Below are 14,386 nucleotides of genomic sequence, written 5' to 3'. Positions count from 1 at the left end.
CCGCCAATGAAAAATTATGGGGAAAAAAAACATGCCCCCCCCCCCGTTTTTCCACAATGCAGTAATTGCCGCAGTATTTTTCATGCGGTAATTTTAGTGCATCGACCTGGTTGCTAAGGAGCTAGCTGGCCGCTGCGTCCTTGACAACGGATGACTCATCGGGTTTCCCCCGCTGACAGCTGAATGTAGAGAAGACGTGCCAACAATTAAAAATTATGGGAAAAAAAACATGCCCCCCGTTTTTCCACAATGCGGTAATTGCCGCAATATTTTTCATGCGGTAAATTTAAGCGCATCGACCTGGTTGCTGAGGAGCTAGCCGGCCGCCGCGTCCTTGACAACGGATGACTCATCGGGTTTCCCCCGCTGACAGCTGAATGTAGAGAAGACGTGCCGCCAATGAAAAATTATTGGTGAAAAAAAAAACATCCCCCCCCCAATGTATATCAGTCTCTTTGGGTCTGGTATTGATTTTAAGGGGAACCCTACGCCAATTTTTTAAATTTTTTTTAAAAAACAGCGTGGGGTCCCCCCAAATCCATACCAGACCCTTATCCGAGCACGGCAGGTCAGGAAAGGGAGGGGACGAGCGAGCATACCCCTCCTCTCCCCTTCCTTCATCATACCACATGCCCTCAATATGTGGGGGGGGGTGTGCTTTGGGGAACCACCCCGAACACCTTGTCCCCATGTCCATCTGCCTGCACCGCCGTCTGCTGTTTCTTAAATAACTAAGGGGTGATGTCACCGGGTGGCCACGCCCCCCTCGCGAAATCGCCGACCCAGCATTCCCCTGGCCGATTACGGCACAAGGGACGGGGGACTCCGCCCCTTTTAGTTATTTTTTTAAAAAATGGCAGACGGCGGGAGCCTTTGTGGGGGCCGGAGGGTGTCATGGCTGACGATGGATCTACGCCGGGGGGACATTTTTATTATTTTTTTTACTTTTTAATAAAGGAATTGTCAAAAACTCTTTGTCTTTATTCACTTTTTGGTGAATGGGTAGGGATACCGTCCTCATTCACATAGGGGGGAGCCGGGATCTGGGGGCGCAAAATCCAGATTCTGATAAGCCCCTCCCCCCCCCGCCGGCAGACTCCACACAACCACCGGACAAGGTTGTGTGGAAGAGGCCCTTGTACCCAAGGTGCTTTGGGGTGGGGGAGGGAAGATCCCCCCTTGCCCTAAAACACCACCCCATATTGAGGGCATGTGACCTGGGATGGTTCAGGAGGGCAAGAGCCCCCATCCCCCACCTCCTCCTGACCTGCCGGGCTGCATGCTCTGATAAGGGTCTGGTATGGATTTTGGGGATCCAACTCTATTTTTAAAAACAAATTTGGCATGAAGTTCCCCTTAAAATCCATACCAGACCCCGAAGAGTCTGGTGTGGCCTGGGGTCACTTTAGATAACCTGTAGTGCTCTGGGATTCTATAATTAGCACACTGTAATTCAACGCTGACAACTTTATTGTTTCTGACAAACGGACAAAAAAAAATCTTCACCCAGAGGAAGGATTCCTTGTTCGTTGGTGTGGATCCGGGGTCTCCAAACTTTCTAAAGAAAGGGCCGGTTTACTGTCATTCAGACAGGCGGGCCAGAGTGTGGGCATTGGGAGTAAAAAGTAGTGCCCCATCATTGGTATCAGTGGGAGGAATAGTGCCCCATCATTGGTGTCAGTGGGAGCAATAGTGCCCCATCATTGGTGTCAGTGGGAGGAATAGTGCCCCATCATTGGTGTCAGTGGGAGCAATAGTGCCCCATCATTGGTGTCAGTGGGAGCAATAGTGCCCCATCATTGTCAGTGGGAGGAATAGTGCCCCATCATTGGTATCAGTAGCAGGAATAGTGCCCCATCATTGGTGTCAGTGGAAGGATTGGTGCCCCTTCATTGGTGTCAGTGGGAGGAATAGTGCCCCTTCATTGGTGTCAGTGGGAGGAATAGTGCCCCATCATTGGTGTCAGTGGAAGGAATAGTACCCCATCATTGGTGTCAGTGGAAGGAATCGTGCCCCATCATTGGTGTCAGTGGGAGGAATAGTGCCCTATCATTGGTGTCAGTGGGAGGAATAGTGCCCCATCATTGGTGTCAGTGGGAGGAATAGTGCCCCATCATTGGTATCAGTGGGAGGAATAGTGCCCCATCATTGGTGTCAGTGGAAGGATTGGTGCCCCTTCATTGGTGTCAGTGGGAGGAATAGTGCCCCTTCATTGGTGTCAGTGGGAGGAATAGTGCCCCTTCATTGGTGTCAGTGGGAGGAATAGTGCCCCATCATTGGTGTCAGTGGAAGGAATAGTACCCCATCATTGGTGTCAGTGGAAGGAATCGTGCCCCATCATTGGTGTCAGTGGGAGGAATAGTGCCCTATCATTGGTGTCAGTGGGAGGAATAGTGCCCCATCATTGGTGTCAGTGGGAGGAATAGTGCCCCATCATTGGTGTCAGTGGGAGGAATAGTGCCCCATCATTGGTATCAGTGGGAGGAATAGTGCCCCATCATTGGTGTCAGTGGATTAGAGTCCCATCATTGGTGTCAGTGGCTGGAATGGCGCCCCATCATTGGTATCAGTGGGAGGAATAGTGCCCCATCATTGGTGTCAGTGGGAGCAATAGTGCCCCATCATTGGTGTCAGTGGAAGGAATAGTGCCCCATCATTGGTGTCAGTGGCAGGGATGGCGCCCCGTCAGTGGTGTCATCTCTGAGCTGACGCCTCAGTCCAGAAAGCACATGGTGACGCTGGATGATGCCTGAACAAAGCTGCCATTGTTCTGGTGAGAACAGCAGATAAAGGCACTGTCAGGGGGAGAACTATGATCTCTGTAATAAATAATAAACACCTGGAAGGGTTACCATAACACATTACCCAGCATGCTGCACCCATCATGACCACTACATCTGAAGTTTAGGTCTAATAGGAAGATGGTGCTATACACATTTTTGTCCACTAGATGGCGACAATTAGTCAAATATCTCTTACTGTGAATCCTTTTTGGTGTATTGTACTTTTTACTGCACTTTATGATCACCATAAAGAAACTTACAGGAGCAGATTCTGATCCAGAGTTCTAATTATTATTATAAAACATTCTGTGCTGCCATATGAATTTTACTACTACGCGGTGAATAGCCGCGGGCCTGTGAGATCGGGATGGTTCTATTACAACCTCTGGAGGATAAGTTAGAATGGTTCTGTCACCTGCTGGGCAGTGCTCACACTGAGAGGGAGAGGCAGCACTTGCAGCCAATTAGGACTCAATTGCTTTGCACAGTGCTGTCAGCATACCCCCCCCCCCCCCCCCCCAACTGTCCTGGATTCGCTGGGACTGTCCCGGAATTTCAAGTAAATCCCCCCGGTGTCCCGTGAATCTAGGCTGAGTCCCGCAGTGGAGCCCAACGCCAGGACAAGTTCTAGCACTTGACTCTACTAACCCCCCCAGTCCATACCCCCCATCCCTGATTCGCCAGAATCGTCCCAGGATTTCAAGTAAATTCCGGTGTCCTGCAAATCTGGGCTGAGTCCCAAAGCATAGCCCCCCCAACCATCCCAGATTCGCCGTGACCACCCCGGGATTTCAAGTAAACCCTGGTGTCCCGTGAATGGAGGCTGAGTCCCGCAGAGGAGCCCAGTGCTGGGACGAGTTCCGACACTTGACTCCACTAACCCTGCAATCCATACCCCTCAACCGTCCCAGATTCGCTGTGACCGTCCCGGGAATTAAAAGTAAAATCCCTGTGTACCGCGAATCCGGGTTAAGTCCCGCAGCGGAGCCCGGTGGCGTAATAAGTCTCGGTACTTGACTCCACTAACCCACAATCTATAGCCCCCCAACCGTCCCAAATTCGCACGTGACCACCCCGGGATTTCAAGTAAATCCTGGTTTTCCCGTGAATGGAGGCTTGACTGTTTTGGCGCTTGACTCCACTAACCCCCCCCCCCCGCCCCCCCCCCCCAGTCCACACCTCCGAACTGTCCCGAGATTTCAAGTAAATCCCAGTGTCCCGTGAATCCGGGCTGAGTCCCGCAGCGGACAAGTTCCGACACTTGACTCCACTAACCCGCAATCCATACCCCCCCCCCCAACCATCCCAGATTCGCTGTGACCGTCCCGGGAATGAAAAGTAAAATCCCTGTGTCCAGCAAATCCGGGTTAAGTCCCGCAGCGGAGTAAGTTCCTGCACTTGACTCCACTAACCCACAATCCATACTCCCCAACCGTCCCAGATTTGCCGTGACCACCCCGGGATTTCAAGTAAATCCCAGTCTACCGTGAATGGAGGCTGAGTCCCGCAGCGGAGCCCAGTGCTGGGACAAGTTCTGGCACTTGACTCCACTAACCCGCAATCCATACCCCTCAACCGTCCCAGATTCGCCGCGACCGTCCCGGGATCTCAAGTAAATCCCGGTGTCCAGCAAATCCAGGCTAAGTACCGCCCGGTGGCGGGACAGATGTCGGCACTTGACTCCACTAATGCCCTGTCAGTCTAACACTGTGAACAGACTTCCTGGAGGAGACAGGAGAGGGTTGACATTATCAGTGTGCTTCTGCCTCTTTATTGTCCAATCACAGGCTGGGGGGGGCGTGTTCCAGATCATGCAGTGTGGCCTGCAAGGAGGTCCAGGACCCAACTGATGCCTAATTGCCCCTCCCGTAGGGTGCAGGTGCCACTAAAATTTGGGGTGTCCCTGATTTCAGGTACAATGCACCAATTTCCTTGCGGTGATCTCTACGCCAGAAAAGCATAGCCCTCAGAACTCTAGACCAATAAACATTCCTTTCTTTGTGAGCAGATTAAAGACTAATGTCTGAGAAAACAAACTGAGTCAACACTCCGCACTGCCTGTATGGAAATATGACATGTAAATATTGGAGGAATACCAGAGCTGGAGAGCCGGGAGGACTCAGAGCACCTAATACAGGTATTAGTGCGACACGGCGATCTGATCCTTCACCCCGGGAGAACTACACGTCCCAGCATGTCCAGTCACTGAATTATGTTCTCAGTGATGTCATTGCGCTTTAGAGATTGGATAGGCTGCATTCTCAGTGATGTCACTGCTCTCTAGTGATTGGATAGGCTGCATTCACTGTGATGTCACTGCTCTCTAGTGAATGGATAGGCTGTATTCACTGTGATGTCACCGCTCTCTAGTGAATGGATAGGCTGCATTCTCAGTGATGTCACCACTCTCTAGTGATTGGATAGGCTGCATTCTCTGTGATGTCACCGCTCTCTAGTGAATGGATAGGCTGCATTCTCAGTGATGTCATCGCTCTCTAGTGATTGGATAGGCTCCATTCTCTGTGATGTCACTGCTCTCTAGTGAATGGATAGGCTGCATTCTCAATGATGTCACCGCTCTCTAGTGAATGGATAGGCTGCATTCTCAGTGATGTCACCGGTCTCTAGTGATGGATAGGCTGCATTCTCAGTGATGTCACCGCTCTCTAGTGATTGGATAGGCTGCATTCTCAGTGATGTTACTGCTCTCTAGTGAATGGATAGGCTGCATTCTCAGTGATGTCATCGCTCTCTAGTGATTGGATAGGCTGCATTCTCTGTGATGTCACCGCTCTCTAGTGAATGGATAGGCTGTATTCACTGTGATGTCACTGCTCTCTAGTGAATGGATAGGCTGCATTCTCAGTGATGTCACCGCTCTCTAGTGATTGGATAGGCTGCATTCTCAGTGATGTCACTGCTCTCTAGTGAATGGATAGGCTGCATTCTCAGTGATGTCATCGCTCTCTAGTGATTGGATAGGCTGCATTCTCTGTGATGTCACCGCTCTCTAGTGAATGGATAGGCTGTATTCACTGTGATGTCACTGCTCTCTAGTGAATGGATAGGCTGCATTCTCAGTGATGTCATATCTCTCTAGTGAATGGATAGGCTGTATTCACTGTGATGTCACTGCTCTCTAGTGAATGGATAGGCTGCATTCTCAGTGACGTCATTGCTCTCTAGTGAATGGATAGGCTGCATTCTCAATGATGTCACCGCTCTCTAGTGAATGGATAGGCTGCATTCTCAGTGATGTCACCGGTCTCTAGTGATGGATAGGCTGCATTCTCAGTGATGTCACCGCTCTCTAGTGATTGGATAGGCTGCATTCTCAGTGATGTTACTGCTCTCTAGTGAATGGATAGGCTGCATTCTCAGTGATGTCATCGCTCTCTAGTGATTGGATAGGCTGCATTCTCTGTGATGTCACCGCTCTCTAGTGAATGGATAGGCTGTATTCACTGTGATGTCACTGCTCTCTAGTGAATGGATAGGCTGCATTCTCAGTGATGTCACCGCTCTCTAGTGATTGGATAGGCTGCATTCTCAGTGATGTCACTGCTCTCTAGTGAATGGATAGGCTGCATTCTCAGTGATGTCATCGCTCTCTAGTGATTGGATAGGCTGCATTCTCTGTGATGTCACCGCTCTCTAGTGAATGGATAGGCTGTATTCACTGTGATGTCACTGCTCTCTAGTGAATGGATAGGCTGCATTCTCAGTGATGTCATATCTCTCTAGTGAATGGATAGGCTGTATTCACTGTGATGTCACTGCTCTCTAGTGAATGGATAGGCTGCATTCTCAGTGACGTCATCGCTCTCTAGTGAATGGATAGGCTGCATTCACTGTGATGTCACTGCTCTCTAGTGATTGGATAGGCTGCATTCTCTGTGATGTCACCGCTCTCTAGTGAATGGATAGGCTGCATTCTCAGTGATGTCACCGCTCTCTAGTGAATGGATAGGCTGCATTCTCTGTGATATCACCGCTCTCTAGTGATTGGATAGGCTGCATTCTCAGTGATGTCACCGCTCTCTAGTGATTGGGCCTTTATTCTTTCATATTCCTTTCCCTTTCTCTCTCCTATCCCATCCCTTTAATCTGTATGGTTCCCTTTCCTTTCCCTTCCCCCTCTATCATATCTCCCCCTCTCCCTGACACCCTGAGATGTGTAATGACTCCGGATCCCCGGGGGTCACATGTCAGCGATTTCTCTTTCTTACTGCTGTTCTCTCAGCCGTCTCATACTATGACCTCATCATGTGATCATGTGACTTATCTGAACTCTGTACAAATCTATCCTCATAATCAGCATCAATGCAACACATCCTGCTACAAGTAACAATATATAATGGGGGGTTAATCATTTATCCATAGTAACAGTTACCGTGGAAACTTTCCTGAGCCTTGTGGAAAACCGCGGTGGAAGGAGTGGGATGCGCGTGCAATCAGGAATACGATATGAGAAAGAGACAAATGTCATCCTGAGGGTCTGACCTCTTCCTGAATGAAGGCGGCTCTGCTGGGGGCTGACTGTGGAGCCCAGCGGACAGCGCCACCTATGGACAAAACACAGTGAAAACGCCTGAACATTTCCGGGTCAGTTTTTTAAAAGACAAAACGTGTCATAGAGCAGGAAGGGTTAGAATTTCTGTCAGGTTTACATTGGAAGAAAAAAGTCCTAGCTATTCCTGAGCCTTCCATAAAACCGTCCTCCAGATTATCTTATTCCTCCAAGACTTGCAGACTTCCTCAGACCTCCAGACTCCCTCAACAGTCCAGACTTTCCTAGTTCTCAAGATTCCTGACTCTCCCAGTCCTCCAGAATCCCTCAGCTGTCCCTCAGCTTTCCCAGTCCTCCAGACTCCCTCAGATCTCCCGACTCTCCCAGTCCTCCAGACTCCCTCAGCTGTCCCTCAGCTTTCCCAGTCCTCCAGACTCCCTCAGATCTCCCGACTCTCCCAGTCCTCCAGACTCCCTCAGCTGTCCCTCAGCTTTCCCAGTCCTCCAGACTCCCTCAGATATCCCGACTCTCCCAGTCCTCCAGACTCCCTCAGCTGTCCCTCAGCTTTCCCAGTCCTCCAGACTCCCTCAGATCTCCCGACTCTCCCAGTCCTCCAGACTCCCTCAGCTGTCCCTCAGCTTTCCCAGTCCTCCAGACTCCCTCAGATCTCCCGACTCTCCCAGTCCTCCAGACTCCCTCAGCTGTCCCTCAGCTTTCCCAGTCCTCCAGACTCCCTCAGATATCCCGACTCTCCCAGTCCTCCAGACTCCCTCAGCTGTCCCTCAGCTTTCCCAGTCCTCCAGACTCCCTCAGATCTCCCGACTCTCCCAGTCCTCCAGACTCCCTCAGCTGTCCCTCAGCTTTCCCAGTCCTCCAGACTCCCTCAGATATCCCGACTCTCCCAGTCCTCCAGACTCCCTCAGTTGTCCCTCAGCTTTCCCAGTCCTCCAGACTCCCTCAGATATCCCGACTCTCCCAGTCCTCCAGACTCCCTCAGCTGTCCCAGTCCTCCAGACTCCCTCAGCTCTTCCGTCTCTCCCAGTCCTCCAAACTCCCTTAGTTCTCCCAGTCCTCCAAACTCCCTCAGCTCTCCCAGTCCTCCAAACTCCCCCAGCTCTCCCGACTCTCCCAGTCCTCCAGACTCCCTCAGCTCTCCCGGGTCCCCCAGTCCTCCAGACTACTTCAGCACCCCCAACTCTCCCAGTCCTCCAGACTACCTCAGCACTCCCGACTCTCCCATTCCTTCAAATTCCCTCAGCTCTCCCGACTCTCCCAGTCCTCGAGACTCTTCCCATCCTCCAGACTCCCTTCGCTCTCCTGACTCTCCCAGTCCTCCAGACTAGCTCAATGCTCCCGACTCTCCCAGTCCTCCAGACTCTGCCAACTCTCCCAATCCTTCAGACTTTCCTGACTCTCCCAGCCCTCCAGACCCCCTCAGCTCTCCCGACTATCCCAGTCCTGTGGGTAAGGAATCTCCTCCAACATGGAGGGCCTTTTCCTGAGTACAACCCATCTCTAATGGGAATACACCTGTCTCCTGGGTGTAGCCCTGAGCGATGCCCAAGCCCAGGGCTGTCTTAATGCATGGGTCCCCATGATAATCTTGCATCACATCATACTTGCCAACTGTCCCGGATCTGCTGGGATAGTCACACTTTTTTACTAAGCTGTCCCAGGATTGCCATGTCCCAGAACCTGCACTGTGCCCTCCCGACCTTCCCTGTGCTGTGCCCTCCTGTCCTTCCCTGAACTGTGCCCTCCTGACCTTCCCTGTGCTGTGCCCCCCTGACCTCCCCTGTGCTGTGCCCTCCTGTCCTTCCCTGAACTGTGCCCTCCTGACCTTCCCTGAACTGTGCCCTCCTGACCTTCCCTGCGCTGTGCCCTCCTGACCTTCCCTGCGCTGTGCCCTCCCGACCTTCCCTGCGCTGTGCCCTCCCGACCTTCCCTGCGCTGTGCCCTCCCGACCTTCCCTGCGCTGTGCCCCCCGACCTTCCCTGCGCTGTGCCCCCGACCTTCCCTGTGCTGTACCCCCCGAACTTCTGTGCGCTGGGCCCCCCTGACCTTCCCTGTGCTGTGCCCTCCAGACCTTCCTTGCGCTGTGCCCCCGACCTTCCCTGCGCTGTGCCCTCCCGACCTTCCTTGCGCTGTGGGCTCCCGACCTTCCCTGCGCTGTGCCCTCCTGACCTTCCTTGCGCTGTGGGCTCCCGACCTTCCCTGCGCTGTGCCCTCCTGACCTTCCCTGCGCTGTGCCCACCCGAACTTCCTGCGCTGGGCCCCCCTGACCTTCCTTGCTCTGTGCCCTCCTGACCCTCCCTGCACTGTACCCCCCTGACCTTCCCTGCGCTGTGCCCCCCGACCTTCCCTGCGCTGTACCCCCCCCGAACTTCCGTGCGCTGTACCCCCCTGACCTTCCTTGAGCTGTGCACTCTCGACCTTCCCTGCGCTGTGCCCTCCTGACCTTCCCTGCGCTGTGCCCTCCTGACCTTCCCTGCGCTGTGCCCTCCCGACCTTCCCTGCACTGTGCCCTCCTGACCTTCCCTGCGCTGTGCCCTCCCGACCTTCCCTGCGCTGTGCCCTCCTGACCTTCCCTGCGCTGTGCCCACCCGAACTTCCTGCGCTGGGCCCCCCTGACCTTCCTTGCTCTGTGCCCTCCTGACCCTCCCTGCACTGTACCCCCCTGACCTTCCCTGCGCTGTGCCCCCCGACCTTCCCTGCGCTGTACCCCCCCCCGAACTTCCGTGCGCTGTACCCCCCTGACCTTCCTTGAGCTGTGCACTCTCGACCTTCCCTGCGCTGTGCCCTCCTGACCCTCCCTGCACTGTACCCCCCTGACCTTCCCTGCGCTGTGCCCTCCTGGCCTTCCCTGCGCTGTGCCCTCCTGGCCTTCCCTGCGCTGTGCCCTCCTGGCCTTCCCTGCGCTGTGCCCTCCGTGTTGATTGGTCTTTGGATTATAGCATGTTTTCTAATTGTTCTAAATTAATTTTATCGAAAGTATCATTAAATCTATATTTAATTCAATCAACTATTTACACTTTAATTCTTCAGAGGAGATGCATAAATTGGGGCAGGCTGGTACCGCGCCATTGTATTTACATTGCATTTTCAAACGACCAGAAATACCGGATCACGCAGCTCATAATCAATCCCCAGAGTCCCGCGCTCTGCAAGTCCCACGCCCCATGTATAACGGTTACAATCCGGCACCAATAATATCAACCGGCTGGAACAATGGAGAACCAGCTTATATTTTCTTTACATTCCACGCTTGCCCTTGCCGAGTTATCTGCTGTGGAAAATCCAGGATTTGACCCTTCTTCTGATCACAGCAAATCTTCGAAGGATCACCTGATGGGAAAGGAACCGCCAGCGTCCTCCCTGAGATGAACGATCGCAGATTATACAACAATCACATCCCATCCAATGTCTACATACCGCACACCCCAATGTAACCAATCAGAAAATGGCATCCATTGTTCTTTCCAGGAATGCGTAATATAATATAAATCTCATAATCGATTATAAAGAAACAAAGAATCTGACAAAGAACAACAATGTAACCAAAACTATCATATCAATAGGAGACAGCAAATGTATAGATTATCTACCCGGCAACAGCCACAGGCTCCAATCATCATCTGCAGAACATGACGTTATATTATACAGGAGTGACATCACAGCTCTCCAGATATAAGATATATTATACGGGAGTGACATCACAGCTCTCCAGATATAAGATATATTATACGGGAGTGACATCACAGCTCTCCAGATATAAGATATATTATACGGGAGTGACATCACCGCTCTCCCGATATAAGATATATTATATGGGAGTGACATCACCGCTCTCCAGATATAAGATATATTATATGGGAGTGACATCACCGCCCTCCAGATATAAGATATATTATACGGGAGTGACATCACCGCTCTCCCGATATAAGATATATTATATGGGAGTGACATCACCGCTCTCCAGATATAAGATATATTATAGAGGAGTGACATCACCGCCCTCCAGATATAAGATATATTATACGGGAGTGACATCACCGCTCTCCAGATATAAGATATATTATACGGGAGTGACATCACCGCTCTCCAGATATAAGATATATTATAGAGGAGTGACATCACCGCCCTCCAGATATAAGATATATTATACGGGAGTGACATCACCGCTCTCCAGATATAAGATATATTATACGGGAGTGACATCACCGCTCTCCAGATATAAGATATATTATAGAGGAGTGACATCACCGCTCTCCAGATATAAGATATATTATAGAGGAGTGACATCACCGCCCTCCAGATATAAGATATATTATACAGGAGTGACATCACCGCTCTCCAGATATAAGATATATTATAGAGGAGTGACATCACCGATCTCCAGATATAAGATATATTATAGAGGAGTGACATCACCGCTCTCCAGATATAAAATATATTATAGAGGAGTGACATCACTGCTCTCCAGATATAAGATATATTATACGGGAGTGACATCACAGCTCTCCAGATTTAAGATATATTATAGAGGAGTGACATCACCGCCCTCCAGATATAAGATATATTATACAGGAGTGACATCACCGCTCTCCAGATATAAGATATATTATACAGGAGTGACATCACCGCTCTCCAGATATAAGATATATTATAGAGGAGTGACATCACCGCCCTCCAGATATAAGATATATTATACAGGAGTGACATCACCGCTCTCCAGATATAAGATATATTATACAGGAGTGACATCACCGCTCTCCAGATATAAGATATATTATACAGGAGTGACATCACCGCTCTCCAGATATAAGATATATTATAGAGGAGTGACATCACCGCTCTCCAGATATATTATAGAGGAGTGACATCACCGCCCTCCAGATATAAGATATATTATACGGGAGTGACATCACCACCCTCCAGATATAAGATATATTATATGGGAGTGACATCACCGCTCTCCAGATATAAGATATATTATACAGGAGTGACATCACCGCTCTCCAGATATAAGATATATTATACAGGAGTGACATCACCGCCCTCCAGATATAAGATATATTATACGGGAGTGACATCACCGCTCTCCAGATATAAGATATATTATAGAGGAGTGACATCACCGCCCTCCAGATATAAGATATATTATACGGGAGTGACATCACCGCTCTCCAGATATAAGATATATTATACGGGAGTGACATCACCGCTCTCCAGATATAAGATATATTATAGAGGAGTGACATCACCGCCCTCCAGATATAAGATATATTATACGGGAGTGACATCACCACCCTCCAGATATAAGATATATTATAGAGGAGTGACATCACCGCTCTCCAGATATAAGATATATTATACAGGAGTGACATCACCGCTCTCCAGATATAAGATATATTATACAGGAGTGACATCACTGCTCTCCAGATATAAGATATATTATAGAGGAGTGACATCACCGCCCTCCAGATATAAGATATATTATACGGGAGTGACATCACCGCTCTCCAGATATAAGATATATTATACGGGAGTGACATCACCGCTCTCCAGATATAAGATATATTATAGAGGAGTGACATCACCACCCTCCAGATATAAGATATATTATAGAGGAGTGACATCACCGCCCTCCAGATATAAGATATATTATACGGGAGTGACATCACCACTCTCCGGATATAAGATATATTATACGGGAGTGACATCACCGCCCTCCAGATATAAGATATATTATAGAGGAGTGACATCACCGCTCTCCAGATATAAGATATATTATAGAGGAGTGACATCACCGCCCTCCAGATATAAGATATATTATAGAGGAGTGACATCACCGATCTCCATATATAAGATATATTATACAGGAGTGACATCACCGCTCTCCAGATATAAGATATATTATAGAGGAGTGACATCACCGCCCTCCAGATATAAGATATATTATAGAGGAGTGACATCACCGCTCTCCAGATATAAGATATATTATACAGGAGTGACATCACCGCTCTCCAGATATAAGATATATTATAGAGGAGTGACATCACCGCTCTCCAGATATAAGATATATTATACAGGAGTGACATCACCGCTCTCCAGATATAAGATATATTATAGAGGAGTGACATCACCGCTCTCCAGATATAAGATATATTATAGAGGAGTGACATCACCGCTCTCCAGATATAAGATATATTATAGAGGAGTGACATCACCGCTCTCCAGATATAAGATATATTATAGAGGAGTGACATCACCGCTCTCCAGATATAAGATATATTATAGAGGAGTGACATCACCGCCCTCCAGATATAAGATATATTATAGAGGAGTGACATCACCGCTCTCCAGATATAAGATATATTATAGAGGAGTGACATCACCGCCCTCCAGATATAAGATATATTATAGAGAAGTGACATCACCGCTCTCCAGATATAAGATATATTATAGAGGAGTGACATCACTGCTCTCCAGATATAAGATATATTATAGAGGAGTGACATCACCGCCCTCCAGATATAAGATATATTATAGAGGAGTGACATCACCGCTCTCCAGATATAAGATATGTTATAGAGGAGTGACATCACCGCCCTCCAGATATAAGATATATTATAGAGGAGTGACATCACCGCTCTCCAGATATAAGATATATTATACAGGAGTGACATCACCGCCCTCCAGATATAAGATATATTATAGAGGAGTGACATCACCGCTCTCCAGATATAAGATATATTATAGAGGAGTGACATCACTGCTCTCCAGATATAAGATATATTATAGAGGAGTGACATCACCGCTCTCCAGATATAAGATATATTATAGAGGAGTGACATCACTGCTCTCCAGATATAAGATATATTATAGAGGAGTGACATCACTGCTCTCCAGATATAAGATATATTATAGAGGAGTGACATCACCGCTCTCCAGATATAAGATATATTATAGAGGAGTGACATCACCGCTCTCCAGATATAAGATATATTATAGAGGAGTGACATCACCGCTCTCCAGATATAAGATATATTATAGAGGAGTGACATCACTGCTCTCCAGATATAAGATATAT

This window comes from Lithobates pipiens, unplaced genomic scaffold (genome assembly GCF_037356315.1).
Source record: "Lithobates pipiens isolate NorthernLeopardFrog02 unplaced genomic scaffold, aLitPip1_a1.2 Scaffold_30, whole genome shotgun sequence".
Lineage (NCBI taxonomy): Eukaryota > Metazoa > Chordata > Amphibia > Anura > Ranidae > Lithobates > Lithobates pipiens.
The sequence above is the reverse complement of the archived record's forward strand: the minus strand, read 5'-3'. Positions refer to the sequence as shown.